At 35.8% G+C, this 15022-nt stretch overlaps 1 protein-coding gene across 1 annotated transcript in view; it reads right to left on the reverse strand.

Annotated features, from left to right (window-relative positions):
- Nucleotides 1-14542, reverse strand: part of LOC150101115 (heparan sulfate glucosamine 3-O-sulfotransferase 1-like) — a 117371-nt gene extending 102829 nt beyond the window's left edge. Inside the window, exon 1 of the mRNA XM_090401996.1 lies at nucleotides 14246-14542. The gene's annotated coding sequence lies outside the window, so the exon portion shown is untranslated. The remainder of the gene's footprint in view (nucleotides 1-14245) is intronic.
- Between the last annotated feature and the right edge of the window lie 480 nt (nucleotides 14543-15022).

Genomic DNA, 15022 nt, shown 5'->3' on the forward strand with positions numbered 1-15022 from the left:
TGTATCATAGTTTCAGCACTGTATTACGTAATAATGGGGGGAAATCACAATGTTCTTAGAATGACATGAAAATAAACCTAGTACTGTATTATCACAGCACAAAGCGAGCTGAAAATGACACGCATAGGTATGCAGCCAGTATGTACACCATCGTTATTTAGAAAATAGAGCTGTGGATGGATTCCTTTCTTGGGTATGTTGTGCAGTGTTCATTATCGGATAATATTTTAATTTTACGATTGAACAGTTAATTTTAATGAGAATATACAGTATTTAATATACTTTCATTGACTTTACTTTCAGTGTTTTGAAGAGAAATTAAAGAAAAAATGTACTAATCATAACATTGTAACAGGAACAAGCAGTTGCTTCGCTGGAAAATAAGAACCGTCTGTATGTACTCGACAACTTCTCACTGTGCTTTGATAATATAGTGAGAGAATTTAATTTGGAAGAATGGTAATTTTCGATGTAGTCAAGATTTATTTCGTTCTTGTTGCTATCCGTACCGATTGATCACAGAAGAGTTCTATTCCATCAAATCACCTGTTTTGGTCTAAATCACACATCTTAATCGAGGTTTTGGCCTGCATCTGCATTAATATAGTGTGATGCTTTTGAAGTATCACATTACATCTCTCTCTCTCTCTCTCTCTCTCCCTCTCTCTCTCGAATTCCACTTTCCTTATGATTAGTCCAAATGCCTAAAGGCGCTGTAAGATGGTTGCCTTTTAATTGGATGTGTGTTTGATTGTGGTTGGGGGGGGGGACGAGCAGATGAATCCAAGATTATAAGAGGCTATCCCCGTCATTTTGTATGAGCTCAGGTAACTCAAGTTCAGTTGAATAGCACTTAAAACAGTTTCTCGTGTTCAAAATGGGATTGCAATATCCTAGTCTTTCCAATCAAGCATTCTTGCCTACCATCCGAGGCGTGCACAGGGCGCCAAAGTTTTGTACAGACTAATAGGCCTAGAAAAATTTGCATCGTCCACAATTTATTTCATTATTGACATTGGAATGTGTTAAATTGCATACTTATTTTTTTCTTTGAACACAATGGTCTCGACTTCCATCAATTTTGGAAGCCGAAATACAAACATTTACTTCATATAGTTGGTCATAATAGTAAACGTTCGACTTCGAGTTTCCAAAAGAATTCCATTACACGAATGAATGAATGAATAAACTGACTACTTCACAATGAAATGACGTGATTCTCAAGAAATGTGGCGCTGATTAACTATATGATGTTTAACTCAAGAAATGATAATGATAGACTCTCTTCAAATTCATGTATTTTTTTAAAATCTGAAATTAAATATACATTTAAAATAAATCGATATAAATTTAAAAAATTAAAATCAATAAATGAAAATTTTTAGAAAGCAAAATGTACCATAAAGTTAAATAATATTTAACGTTCAAAATTTAAATTTCAGTTTGCATCACCAGTTGGTCACTCCAAAAATTGTCAAATAATCCCACTACTAGAAATCCAATATTCTCCCCCCCCCCCTTATTCCAGTAAATTGTACTTTTTTTCTTTAAAAAAATAAGTTATTCTGAAAGCTTACTTCTTATGAAAAAAAAAATAATGTGATTCTGAAAAGTTGCATGAGATTGTGACTTGCGAATATTTCCGTTGTCCGAAAGGTAGACTTAAATCTGAAATCAGAACTGTGCGATGGTTTTCTTGTGGCTTCGATTTCAGACTAGCGGTAACAGAACGATCTCTGAAATATAAGATACAATTCCGCAATAAAATATTCTGTGAATTATTGAATGAATATTGAGAGTTTCTTATTTTTCTGTACGCCGATTATCTTATAATCGGAGGCCATGTGCGCGCACGCGCGCGCGCCAAGTCTCTGTGACAGCAAAAAAGCACAAAATGATCGTTGTTCAGATATCTTAGTATAACTTGGACTTTGTATGAATTCCTGAAGTGGTGTCCTTCATGTGCGATAATCTGAAATTACTTAAGTGTAGGCGCTGAGAAAATTGTCCTGTGCTCTTGAAAGTTGATTTTGTCAATGCCACATCGGCATCAACTTGATCTTCATGCATGCGCTACACTTGTGGTCAGTAGTGCGCCGCTAATGCATCTGTAACAAGTGGTAGTAATTTGAAATGATGATAAGAGCTTTTAGCGTTTTATAAGTGTACCCTTACCCCCCTCCTCCTCCTCCGCTAAAAAAAGACGAAAAGACATTCCTTCCACCATTGGAATCTACTTGACAAAAAAAACAACAACAATTATCTGCATAATTGTTACTTTTTTATTTGGGTGTAGGGAAATCGTTTATAAACACACTTTCTATTCCATGAAATGTTGCTGACATACAGGAAAATATTTTAATAATAGTCTTAGTGATATTAAGTGATTTGTTTTTGGAAACAAAACATTATGCATGACTATACATGTGTGTGTGTGTGTGTTGTGCATAACTAAGTACTAAAAGAAAAGACATTTAATATAAGCTGAAGAAGTCTCATTTTGCCAAGAGTTTTGCCTCTGTATTGTGCTCTCTCTCTCTCTCTCTCTCTCTCTCTCTCTCTCTAGCCATACAACAGCAACTTTTAAACTCTTCAATAACAGTGTTCTTATCAGAAACGTGGATACACATATTGATATGCATATGGCATCTTAAAGAATGTTATATATTAATCATAACTTACTTGAAGAGTTTTATGTGAATTAACAAATTTGCAAATTGCGTAAATGAGATTGTCAAAATAACCTTTTTTTTTTTTAAATGTAACACGTAACAACGTTATTAACAATTTTATGCACTAACTGTGTACAGCAATCTGAACTGTTTCAGATATATTTTTTAAAAGTAACGGCATATAGAAATTAAAGTTAAACCATTGGAAATTAAGCTTCAACAATGTTTGGCACACTGGGGCAACTTAATGAATTCGCTGTTTGTTGATGTACTGTTCGTGGATAGTTACTGATGTCTCCGGCTGATTTTATGGATAAATACGAATGAAAGAAAGTCGATATTTTCTTGTTGAATGGTTTCTGTCCATCAAATAAGCATGATTTTGTGTGTGTGTGGGGGGGGGACTTTCTCATTCCATTCATCTGACTATAGAATCAACAGACAACATTAGCCAGTGTCTAGGAAGAGGTAAATAAAAATAAAAAAAAATCAATAAATTCCGAAACATTCAGAAGTTCTATTTTCAGAGTCTTCATTTCTGTATGCTCGTTAGTTTTTTGTAAATAAATTTTTGAAACCGCTTATATAATTTGTATTCACCCTATATTATTAAAATAATATAACGAAAAGCGGAACTTTTGTTTATAAATTGAGGCAAATTGTTTCGTGCCTAAGCATAGGAATTTCCAATTGTATACATTTTTTTAAAAAATATTTATCGGTTAATAGGTACTGCGTGAATCTATCGCTCATAACATCAGTTTGTTGCGAATTCCTCACATTGATTCTATGTTCATGTGATAGGATGCGTTCATTATTTTCAAAAACCAAACTAAACGACGTTTGGTTAAACTATTAAATTTACCCAGGTGTTTGAATGTTTGGTAAATGTCATAGAAGCAATGCAAAATTCTGGCTCATAAGTTTGTTGGATAATAATAACTAATAAAAAAAGTAGGTCATTTTTATAAGAAATGAACTCGGTGAGTTGAACACTTGTAATTCTATAATTTCGTGCACAAAACTTTTTTTATTTTTTTTTAAATATTGATCCTGCTTAAGGTGTAACGTATCAGCTTGCCTCCTCGAAGGAGGCAAGTGTGTGTCTCTGAGTTGACACACACACACACACACACACACACACACACACACACACACACACACACACACACACACACAGAGAGAGAGAGAGATTTAGAAATGTGACTATGCGTTTGCCTGCTATCATCTTATTTATTTCTAGATATTTTACGACTGTTCAAAGTTAAAGTAGCATCGAGGTGAAGAGCGAGGTATCGTGCTTTATTAACCCATATGATTTGTGTGTATGTGTGTTTGAAATCCTCCATCCGTTTTATTTTCTAAAAGGAGGGCGGAGCTCTTTTAACTCAGATAAACTTTTCGAAATCGGTGAGGAACTGGTCTCTAATTTTTACCGTCATCTAAAGCTGAGCCTATGATTGCCGATGATTTGAGAGACACTGGGGCGAGAGTACGATCCACAACTACTGACATCTTGTGGTACTAAACCCAATTTCGATATTCGGCACTTGTCTGAAATAGCACGAGCTAATGGCGTTTAATAATAATGCTCTTAGTCAGGTTTGCTTATAGAGTTACTTACCACAACAAACTGAAAATATGTCTAGAGATCGAAACTTGAATGGAATTCATCTTCACATAACGTACTTGCTTTATTTTCTGATTTCAAAATTGATGTCCATTTGATGTGGTTAAGTAATTTTTTTTTACAAACTAAGAAAATACATAAATATTTATATTCTCAAATGTTTAGTGTTTATCCCAACGGCCATATAAGTATAATTTTATAAAGTTATGAATAAAATAAATTGTAAATAAAGATAATGAAAGAATGATTTTATGAAAGTCAATATTTATTTGGAATCTCATTAAAAAATAGCAGATCTTTAACCTAGTGAAATCTTTCACTTGTTTTCATCTGTTTCAAATTTGTTTAGCACCAGGGGTGCAGAAGACGGGCTATAGAATCATTGTTAGGTTTCAAAAGTGTAACTATGCATTTAAAATCTTTGTTGTTGTCGTTTTGAAACCTATCAACACTTACAGTCTCAAGGCTTATAGCATTGTTATTTCAATCAATTATCTGCAGTTAATTTTTTGATGTCTGGTCCCTATAAAAATACTTTATTTGAGTCTGTAATCTGAATGGCTTGGAATTTTGCAGAAAAAATGCTTAAAATATTCATCATTCTTTTTTAATGCCTTAAAATTTCTTCATTAAACCCTCATTTAATACGAAGAGGTAGTAAGAGCACTTTATGCAGATCACTAAACTTTTGCTAAGTATATTTTGAGGATTGAAATGAAGATTCCGATTTCTATTCTTCGCTGTTGCTTCTTACTCGGTGCTGATTGCGGGATCTTTTATCCTGTTTACAACAATAAAAGCACATCATTTTCATACATCGAAATTACTGCTTCAGAAGCATACATTCCAATTCATCTCGATCTGTTGGGATAAAAGCGGGACTCTATGCTACCCAATGAAGTTTTCCCCTTGTATTTATCTCAAACTATGTTGCAATAATGCATACATTATATCATTTGTCGTGCCGATAGAGATGAAAGTAGTCTATTCTGTAAAATTCCAACAGTCGGAACTAGGCCTTCCGATCAGATGGAAGGGGTGGATGTAGTGCATGTCTGTACCGCATCTCCCCCGTCCATCTGATCGGAAAAAAATGGTGTAACGTGATTCATCTCTCCGTACCACAGAGCTCCGCAAAGTATACTCTACAGGGTTAATTGCCATGGTTTATGTTTAGCTTATGTGCAGCTGTCCTTCCGTAGAAACTGAGACTGTGCAGACCTTTATTGTGTAGTATCCTGTTCACTCGAACCTCTATAGACTCTTTGAACTCCTGATTGGTCGATTCTACATCAAACTGCCTAGATTTCCATGTTATCTTTCCTAGTATCCCTTGGTTCATGGGTATTTAGCGTCCTACTCTTCCTGTGGGTAGTGCCCCTTCCCATAATGAATATGACAATATGACACGCTTCCTTTCGAAATTTAGCAGTTTCGAAAGGAAGTTTGCTGTGCATTATAGGATATTGACACAATTTGATGTGAAGCCGCCAACCTCTCTATATATAAGTAGCATAGCCGTGAAGATTCACACGCTATGTAATTCACGCAGGACATAACCTCATGTAAAGTATAATTTACTTTTTTTGTCCAAGCGAAAAGCTTTCTACATGTCTCAGGATGAGAGATGTAGTGTTTTACCAGTGCCACGAAGGGATAGACCACTGATATGAATTCTATAACACTTCTTTCGAAATCTTAAGTTCTCCATGTCATTGACGGTTCTAGGAGTATTATCCGTTTGTGTTATACAAACGGATAATACACGTGTGACGATAGGAATATACAAACCCTGTTCGTCAACATGTTTTATTCTAAAACAGGGGCATTAAAATACTTATTTCAACGCAGTGTATAATTGGGCACGGTATCCTAACCAACGCCATCTTCGATCGCGTGTGTGTGCAAAGCCAGCTGTGTGAAAGTTCGCCACTAATGGCCATCAGATATAAAATACATACTACACTATCCAGAAATCGTATGCAATTTTTCGGACTAAAATTAGTTTTTAATAAGCATTTTTCTTACTTGATCCGTCAGTTATTTCATAGACTACAATTTCATATCAGAAATTATATTAAATTGGCTACCTTTAATTATATATTGCTATGGTATAATTTCATCATTTTTAATTATTTTATTTATTTATTGTCGCTTTTAATTAATTTTTGCTCCGAAAACCATGCTCTAACTTTTTCAAGCCACTTCAGGCCTCCAATAAGCTTGACATTGTCTCACCGGGCGGTGAAATTCATTATTATCCAAAGATAATCACAAATATCCATGTCCAACGGGATTCTAACCCTCTCAGCCTGTTGTTTTGAGAGGGTATCCTTTCCATTCGGCCAACAAGACCCGCAATATGAACACATTTTTACGATAAAAAGACTTTGAAATAATTTTTAAGTGATTTCAAATAACCATATCGAATTGATACAAGGACCAGTCATACTTTGTAAAGTAAATATAATAAGAAGTGGGCTGAATTTACTCACATCTGTGTCCAAAATGAGTCTAAGCTTAAGTCACCAATAGACGTATAGGAATTGTTTTAAAACTGCAGATATAAGGTCAAATGTATCATTACTGGTAAGAATAATATAAATACGATTCGGTCTTTATTAATTTGTGAATTTAATTAATTTATTGCTATAAAATGTATATTTAGAAGGTGCAATAGTTGTTAAGTAAAACGGTACATTATGCTTGCTGATAAAATATGGCACATTCGTATCCTGTTACACCTGATCGTGTGGAATGGTGATTGCTAATAAATATATTCGAAATGACATGATCCGTACAAATTGTAAAATTAACATGTTCATTACGAATCACGCGATATCGCGCGATGCGAGTCCTCACCAAACGGCCGATCACGCGTTATCGCGTTAACGTCGCTAACTAAATAAAAAAATAAAAAAAAATTTGGCCACCACACGAAATTCCAATTTTCAGCTTGGCAATGAACGATACGCGTGATGCGAGTTCTCACCAAACGGCCGATCACGTGTTATCGCGTGGACGTCGCTAACTAAATAAAAAATTTTAAAAAATTTGGCCACCACACGAAATTCCAATTTTCAGCTTGGCAATGAAAGTGTTAAACCGTAAATTTAAGAAATAAATTGAATTTAAAAAAAATGTTAAAACATGTGAACAGTTTAAACATATAACACAGCTTAAGAAAAAACAGAAAAGCAATCCACTTTTTAAGGAGAACGGTATGTTTTTAGTTTTAAATGACAACTGCTGTTTTGGAGTGCGTGCTGCACATGTTTAACCCCCACCCCACCCACCATTCCAGTTCAAAAGAACAGTTTGTGAAATAAATTGGACTCAAAGAACGTTTCAAAGTAATTACATGCATCTTCCTACTTCTTACATGCGACTAACCTGCTCATTGACGATGAAGCACACTAAACTACTTTTTACACGTAAGCAGATTTTGATGTAACCATGGAAACTTTACGTCACATGCATGCCAAACGAAACTATGCTATTTTATTGGGAAATAATAGTGGTCATTTTTGATGGATGAAATAGCTGATCAAAAAAAAGACAGGTTTTTGTCCATTTGAAGTAACAATTAATTGTTTATAAGTAAAAGCGAAAGAAATGGTTTAAGAAAAATGTTGTTAGAATATGTAATAACAAAAAGATGAAGCAGGAAATTAAATAATTAATTACAAACTGAGTGCCATTTGGATTCTTGCAGTGTTAGTCATGAACTGACCAACACCACTTCTTAACGGACTGAACGTTAAAAGTAAATAAGGGCTAATAATAACCATGCTATGAGTAAAAATAGCGCAATGACTACGCCATAGTGAGCAATAGCTGTAAGTATTTACAACGCATTAATTCGTATTTTGAACTAGCCATGTGTGCTGCGAATATCCAATTTAAAATCTCGGAAAACGTTTTCAAGAGGTTGTGAGTAGGAGATGTTGTTTCGCTCTTGTCCGTGTGTTTATGTTTTAATGACAGAGAGAGAGACGACTCTTAATAGTTCTTGTTTCTACAAGGCATTCATTAAGATATGCTGAAAAAGATGCTTCAAATTACATTTAAAAAAAAAAGCTTTCTAGGAAATCCCTGCCTCTCAGAGTGATGTGACTTGTTCAAGTTGACTTAATCAGTATAATTCATCCGTGTAGGAAGTTTTTTTTTTTTTTTTTAAACAAAGAAAAAAGATTAGTATATGGCTAATTAGGTGGTTCATACTGTAAAGGTCACTGTTGAATGGTCGCTAGTTTCTACTTTACGTGAGCGGGAAAAAAAAGATTTTCTTTGATGTATACTATACCACATATTTACCAAGCGCATATGTAAGTGTATAAAACAGTGGTGTAGCTAGGACTTTTGCCGCCCAGGGCGGTCCCTGAGTTTGTCGCCCCTCTCAATAAACACCAAAAATACTACAAAAAGTCAAAACGACGTATAGGGAAATAAATTAAAACACTATGTTTATTTTTGAAGTAAAACTTTAATTTCAACATTCTAAAATGTTATTTTTCTTGCTTTTCTGTTAGCAAAATCGTCGATGACATTGACGAAGTCTATTTCATAGTAATGTAGGTAATTCTTAATCAATTTAAATTTAGAAAAACTCCTCTCACAACTAGCAACACTTAATGGTTATTTTCCTCATAGTAATGTAGGTAATTCTTAATCAATTTAAATTTAGAAAAACTCCTCTCACAACTAGCAACACTTAATGGTTATTTTCCTCACAGTAATTGTGAGGAAAATTCGCAGTAGTATTGCAATATTTGTAAATGAGGTCTCGAGGCTATAATTTAAAATTAACTGCAAAAGTTCAAAAAGGTTCAAAGTGTTGCTCGGGGCGGACTGCCCCCTCCGCCCCTCCCTAGCTACACCTCTGGTATAAAACCAAGTAGTTTTATATTGATTGCAGAATGCAAGAGCTTTCCTACGGCATACTGGTTTGTAGCACTCAGATAATCTTCGAGTCAGAGGCTTTATGACCACCACGTGAACGTTTCATTTGAAAAAACAAAAACACAACAATATAACATTTAACCATAAATGTTATATTTATGGTTATAAGATATAAATGTTATAAGACAAATAGTTATGTCCTTAGATTCCATTATATATTTGTATACTGCTAGTGGCACTTGGAAATAAATTACGCACTGCGAAAGAGATGTTATCACAGCTGCCATATCGGTGACTTATCCATTGGTGAGCTGGTAAAAGAATGTATCACCACATTACGCACGCGCACGCACACACGAAGATTCAATTGTACTCAACATTCTCAGTCGATGGGAATGTGAAGGTGTCCTTAGGAAATCCCAGATTATTAATATCAAGGAACCAAAGCTGCTCAGAAGGATGGTGGTGGTAGTATGAAAATCTCGGTAGTCCGATGTACAGGCGATGAATTAGGAGGTCCCAGTCTATAGGAATTCAAATTAGAAGCGGGATGCTACGTGAAGACCTGCACCGTATCACTTTTTACGGAAGGTCAGCTAACGTTAACCATTACAAACAACAACGCGGATCACGCTGGTGTAAAGAACATCCTAACTGGTCCGTAGTGAGGTGGAGATATGCGATACGGAGCGACGAATTTTGCTATGCACCTTTTTTTTCTGATCGAACTGGAGAGCGACTGTGAAAGATGCCCACTATCGCATCTATGAAGTTTAATAGTGAAGGTGTGATGGTTTGTGATATTTGTCTTGGAATGGACTGGGGCCGTTGTGGTGCTTGGAAGAGTGAACCATGATGGAGATATAATATACTTCTGGACAGGGGCGACTCGTGCATAGGCACTGCGGAACTGTAGCACCCCCAATTTTTCTCGCTATATAAATATATTTATTAATTTCTTTATATTTGCTTGTAATATTTAATTTTATCATCAACAATCCTATACAATTATCTTATTTTGTATAAAAAATAATAAAAATCCGTCCTTGTAGCACTTAGGAGGGCGAAGAATGCATGCAGCACTGTGTTTACCACAGTGTCATATTGCTACGCGCGCAAGCATATGCACGTCAATGTGAGATGCCAGCGATTAGCGTAATGCGGCACTGTCCGTCGCGCAGTTCCATTCTTGTTTATATGCAGTTTGTGCCAGTAGCAGAGTGTTCGTAGTGCTTATCGTGTTTACTCCGTCTCTTTAAATATTTGGACATTACAATTAAAGAATTTAATTACAATGTCCAAAAATTGTAAATCCATTCCTTTAATTACAATTAAAGGAATGGATTTTATTTTTAAGTAATTTTGAATTATACTAAACTGTATAATTTTATCCATAATAAACAATATTTTTTTGTTTAATTTTTTTTAATTTTTACCATAATTTTGATATTTTATTCAAACACGTATACACTTGTACTTACAGTGTGTATGTATATTTCGAAAGTTGCAGCACCCCCACGATTTCAAGCCACGAGCTGCCACTGCAACCAACATATCATCACATCCACCATCTCATCATATCATACAAATCGGAAGCTGGCTTCTTCAAAAATATCCAGACAGGGTGTAGAAGCGTTCTAAATTAATATTAAATTCGTCAAAAGCAATCATGCACGCGCACACACACCATACTTTTATATAATGCCCGATCGACACCAACAAGAACAGCAAAATGAAAACCATCCTAATAATTACTGCTAATTAGGAAGCTGCTCTTATTGCTGAAAATCTTATCACCACGAACTCTCCGAGACGAATTAATTTTGCACGAATTGCGCACATTTGGTTTTCTCTGATTAGAATTGAAGTCAGGGACTCGATGAGTCCCTGAAGATCTCTTGTAATACTTATAATAATAATTACTGCCGAAGCAACTGAGGCCATGAAGCCGGTATATTATGTCTTATCGTATGTGTTCTCCTGTTTCGTATGTTAACTGATGTTCTCAAGCAGTTTTGCCAGCCTTACTGGATAAACAGCCGAGTTGAACCTGAAACGTCCGTATGAAACGCCCCTTTTTAATGCACATATTATCGATACCGAGCTTCCACATTTACTCAGCCATTAACAATAATGTCCTTTTCTTGAAAAGATCAGGGTTCGAATTCCGTGTAGGACGTGAAGAACCTTGTTAAGCGCTTTTCGGCTTAAGCTGAATTATCTGCTCTCATACTGAGGTGTAAAGGAAGAGGAATAAGAGACTAACCCTTCTTCCTTTAACATTAATAGAAGCCAAGATATGGCTGTGACAGGTGCATAAGCAGAAGATAAAGATATTTCAGTTATGGATGGATATCATTGAATGTTACATCAAAAAACTGCATATAATAATAAAAATAATGAGGAATTTGGACAATGAATGGTATATAATAAGTATGTTTAAGACAAGGAAGTGACTAGAAATTTCTTTTGAACTCATATATATACACACACACGGACACTTTCCAGTGCAGAGCATGAAGTGTGGCTCTGGGTAAACTGCCCATTTCAGTTGAAGCTGGTGATGGTGCCAGGCTCTTTTTTTAGGGCATTGTACATAAGCTAGCAAGCTGAATCTTATTCCAGAGCAGGACATAAGTGCAGCACTGGGAATCAGGTACTTAATGGGACAGCAATCGAAGGAGTTCGATTGCATGCAACCTAGGTTGCATTTTGATTGTGTACATCCGCCTGTACAGTTTGTCTGTGTGGCTAGTTCTTTTAGGATGCTGAAAAGAACATCCCGTGGGATTTTGCTGAGCGGGATTGTTGCACAAGACAAGAAGGTATCCCTCCGCCTAAAGTGAGGGGGGTGGGCGGGATCCGTTGATCGTGTCAACCTATTCCCTGGTGGTTCCTTTGTTAGATATGGATAGAAAGTAGTTTCATACACACACACACACACACACACACACACACACACACACACACACACACACACACACACACACACACACACTTTTTTTTTCTTCACATTTTTTGTTTACTCCGTCTCTTTAAATATTTGGACATTACAATTAAAGGGTTTAATTATAATGTCCAAAAATTGTAAATCCATTCCTTTAATTACAATTAAAGAAATGGATTTTATTTTTAAGTAATTTTGAATTATACTAAACTGTATAATTTTATCGATAATAAACAATATTTTTTCATGTTTAATTTTTTTTAAATTTTTACCATAATTTTGATATTTTATCCAAGCCCTTATACACTGTACTTACAGTGTGTATGTATATTTCGAAAGTTGCAGCCCCCCACCGAACTCTTATTCAGGAGTGAGCTCTTGTGCTTTCCCCTTCTATCACGTATTGAAAAATCTCTCCTCTATCTATTCTATAAAACTCCCTCACTAATTTATATCACATAAACATATCACCCCTCGCCGCCTGTCTGACAGATGCTACTGCAACCTGACTGCAATTACTCGAACTTCTCTCGTTGTCAACATCCCACAATCCTGAAATCATCTTAGTTATTCTCTGTGAACTATTTCTAATTTGTTTTTTCGTCATATTATCAAAAACCAATGCACAGTATACTTAAGACGAGTGAAAAATGTGATCAACGCCAAATGAAAGTGCTCAAGCTTATTGTGATGTGGGTTCAATTTAGGTTATCGGGATGTGAATGCATTCACATTACTTATAATATAGTTATTTATGAGAAGATATGGGCTTCTGTATTGTGCTATAAACCTTTTAGTGTTGACATATCTAATTTTTTCCGTTGTTGTTATCTAGTTACAATTCAAGAAAGATTGAACACGGTGTATAAGCTAGTGGTCTTCAACCTTATCTAGGGAACTCCTCTCTTTCTTTTAATTTAATAATTTCACAACTTGCATCGCAATAAGCATTTTATGTGATCTGAATTTAATAAAGTAGTTCATTTTCTGACTAAGACTGTATAAGCACATTCATAGTAAGCTGACACATAAAACCAATCATGTATTTTAAACATTATAAGACTATTAATTTTTCACGAAAGTGAACTGTTCCCTTTTCAACATTTACAATGCCTGTACCCCAGCGTCTTTACTCGTATATTAATATGTTATGATCGATGAGAATCTTATCGGCGCAATATCTTATATTACATTGTTTTTAACTCGCAAATTCACGCAAAGAATCGGAATTAATGTCTATATCTATAGTGATAAAATTAAGTTTAAAATAGGAAATGTAACATCTAATTTTTTAAACACATAAAACTCTAAATATGTTTGATTTTTGCTCTAATTTCATTGTGTAAAAAGCTGCACCTGAAGTAATATAACTTGGCATTAGTAAGAAGCTTAGGAATTAAGGTTTAGGGTTCTCTGGGAAAAAAGTGGAAGGGCTTTTTTCGGGTGTACTGCCTCCACCCACGAGAGGATGTGAACCTATAGGGAATTAGTACCATGGGTTGGTTGAGAATGATTTTTTTTTTATTGTTGTTAGTGTTATATATTTTTACAAAATACACCAACCTCGTCTAGAGACCAGCATGGAACTTTTTCAAGCCATTTCAAGCCTCCAGTAAACGGAGGGATCTCACACCTGGCGATGAAATCCCCCCCCCCCCCTCCTTGAAGACAATCACAAGCATCCATGCCTGTGACGGGATTCAAACCCGCAGCCAGTTGGAAATAGGACATTAACACTTGGTCAACCAGGCCAGCAATTTTTAATTAAATATTTGCTTCTTCATGAATTTCAGCAAGTAGTTGCAAGGAATGTAAATGTTTACTGACATTGTGTTATTCGGCATTATTTTTTCTCCTCCTTTGAGACAGAATCGCAGTCTATAACGAGGTGCTTCGGCATATTCGTGAAATGCTAGTGTCAGGTAGAAATATTTCATCATACTTCACGAGTGTGGTCGACTGTAGTCCCGCAAGCCGCAAGGTCTTATACAAGCAGATACCTGCGATCATTTTATTATGAAAATAAAGTATCAGATAAGTTTGTTTTCATTCTGCTATCATAAAGAGCTAAAATAAGACAGAAGAAAGACTTACTTTTAGATTCCTTCTGTGGGATGATCCTCTTAATATATTTAATACATCCTCCGCACTTTGACCCGTTTATGTGCTGCTTTAAGTAGTGCTTGAGCTGTTAACTTTCCCCTCCAGATACTTGGAGTGCCCACTAGAAAGTGCCTTTCACCTAATTAAGAACCCACGTCCACTGGCAGCAGAAAGTATCGGCGAATCGCTTCCTCAAGGAGTCTGGTGTGTCGATTGCTTAAAATCATCTTGGTGAACGCCGACAAATCTAACATTACTAAAGTGACCGCTAGCGAACCACGTGATCTGGGAATCCTGCAAGTTATCCATTTCCGTACGTCTCTTCTCGCGCAAGCTCGTGCATCTTAGAGAAGCGATCGTTGAAACTTTCACTTCGGCTTCCGTACACACGTATTCGTTCTACGGGACAAGCGAAACACGCTCTCTCTCTCTCTCTCTCTCTCTCTTAGTTACGAGCTGTGACGCAGATACGATTCAACAGCGTGATTGGGGCATTTTTATGTCGAGTTCCTTGTCTCTGTTTTTTTGTATTTCGATTAATAATGAATGCACCACGAACTCTGCAACATAAATTCCATTATCAGGTAGCACCTGAAAAGCAGTTTTTCGTCTTTCTCTTGTGTTTGCTCTGATGCAACCTTTTCTGCACAATACGAGTGAACAATGCGGGCTTGAAGACATTTTCTCCAAGGCTGTTTGATATTTTGCTTGTAACTATCAGCTAAGTATAGATTGCATAACTAGTGTTTATGCGATTGTATGGGCCGT

Source organism: Typopeltis vanoorti, chromosome 12, assembly GCF_054136105.1.
Source record: "Typopeltis vanoorti isolate ZY-2024b chromosome 12, IOZ_Tvanoo_1.0, whole genome shotgun sequence".
NCBI lineage: Eukaryota > Metazoa > Arthropoda > Arachnida > Uropygi > Thelyphonidae > Typopeltis > Typopeltis vanoorti.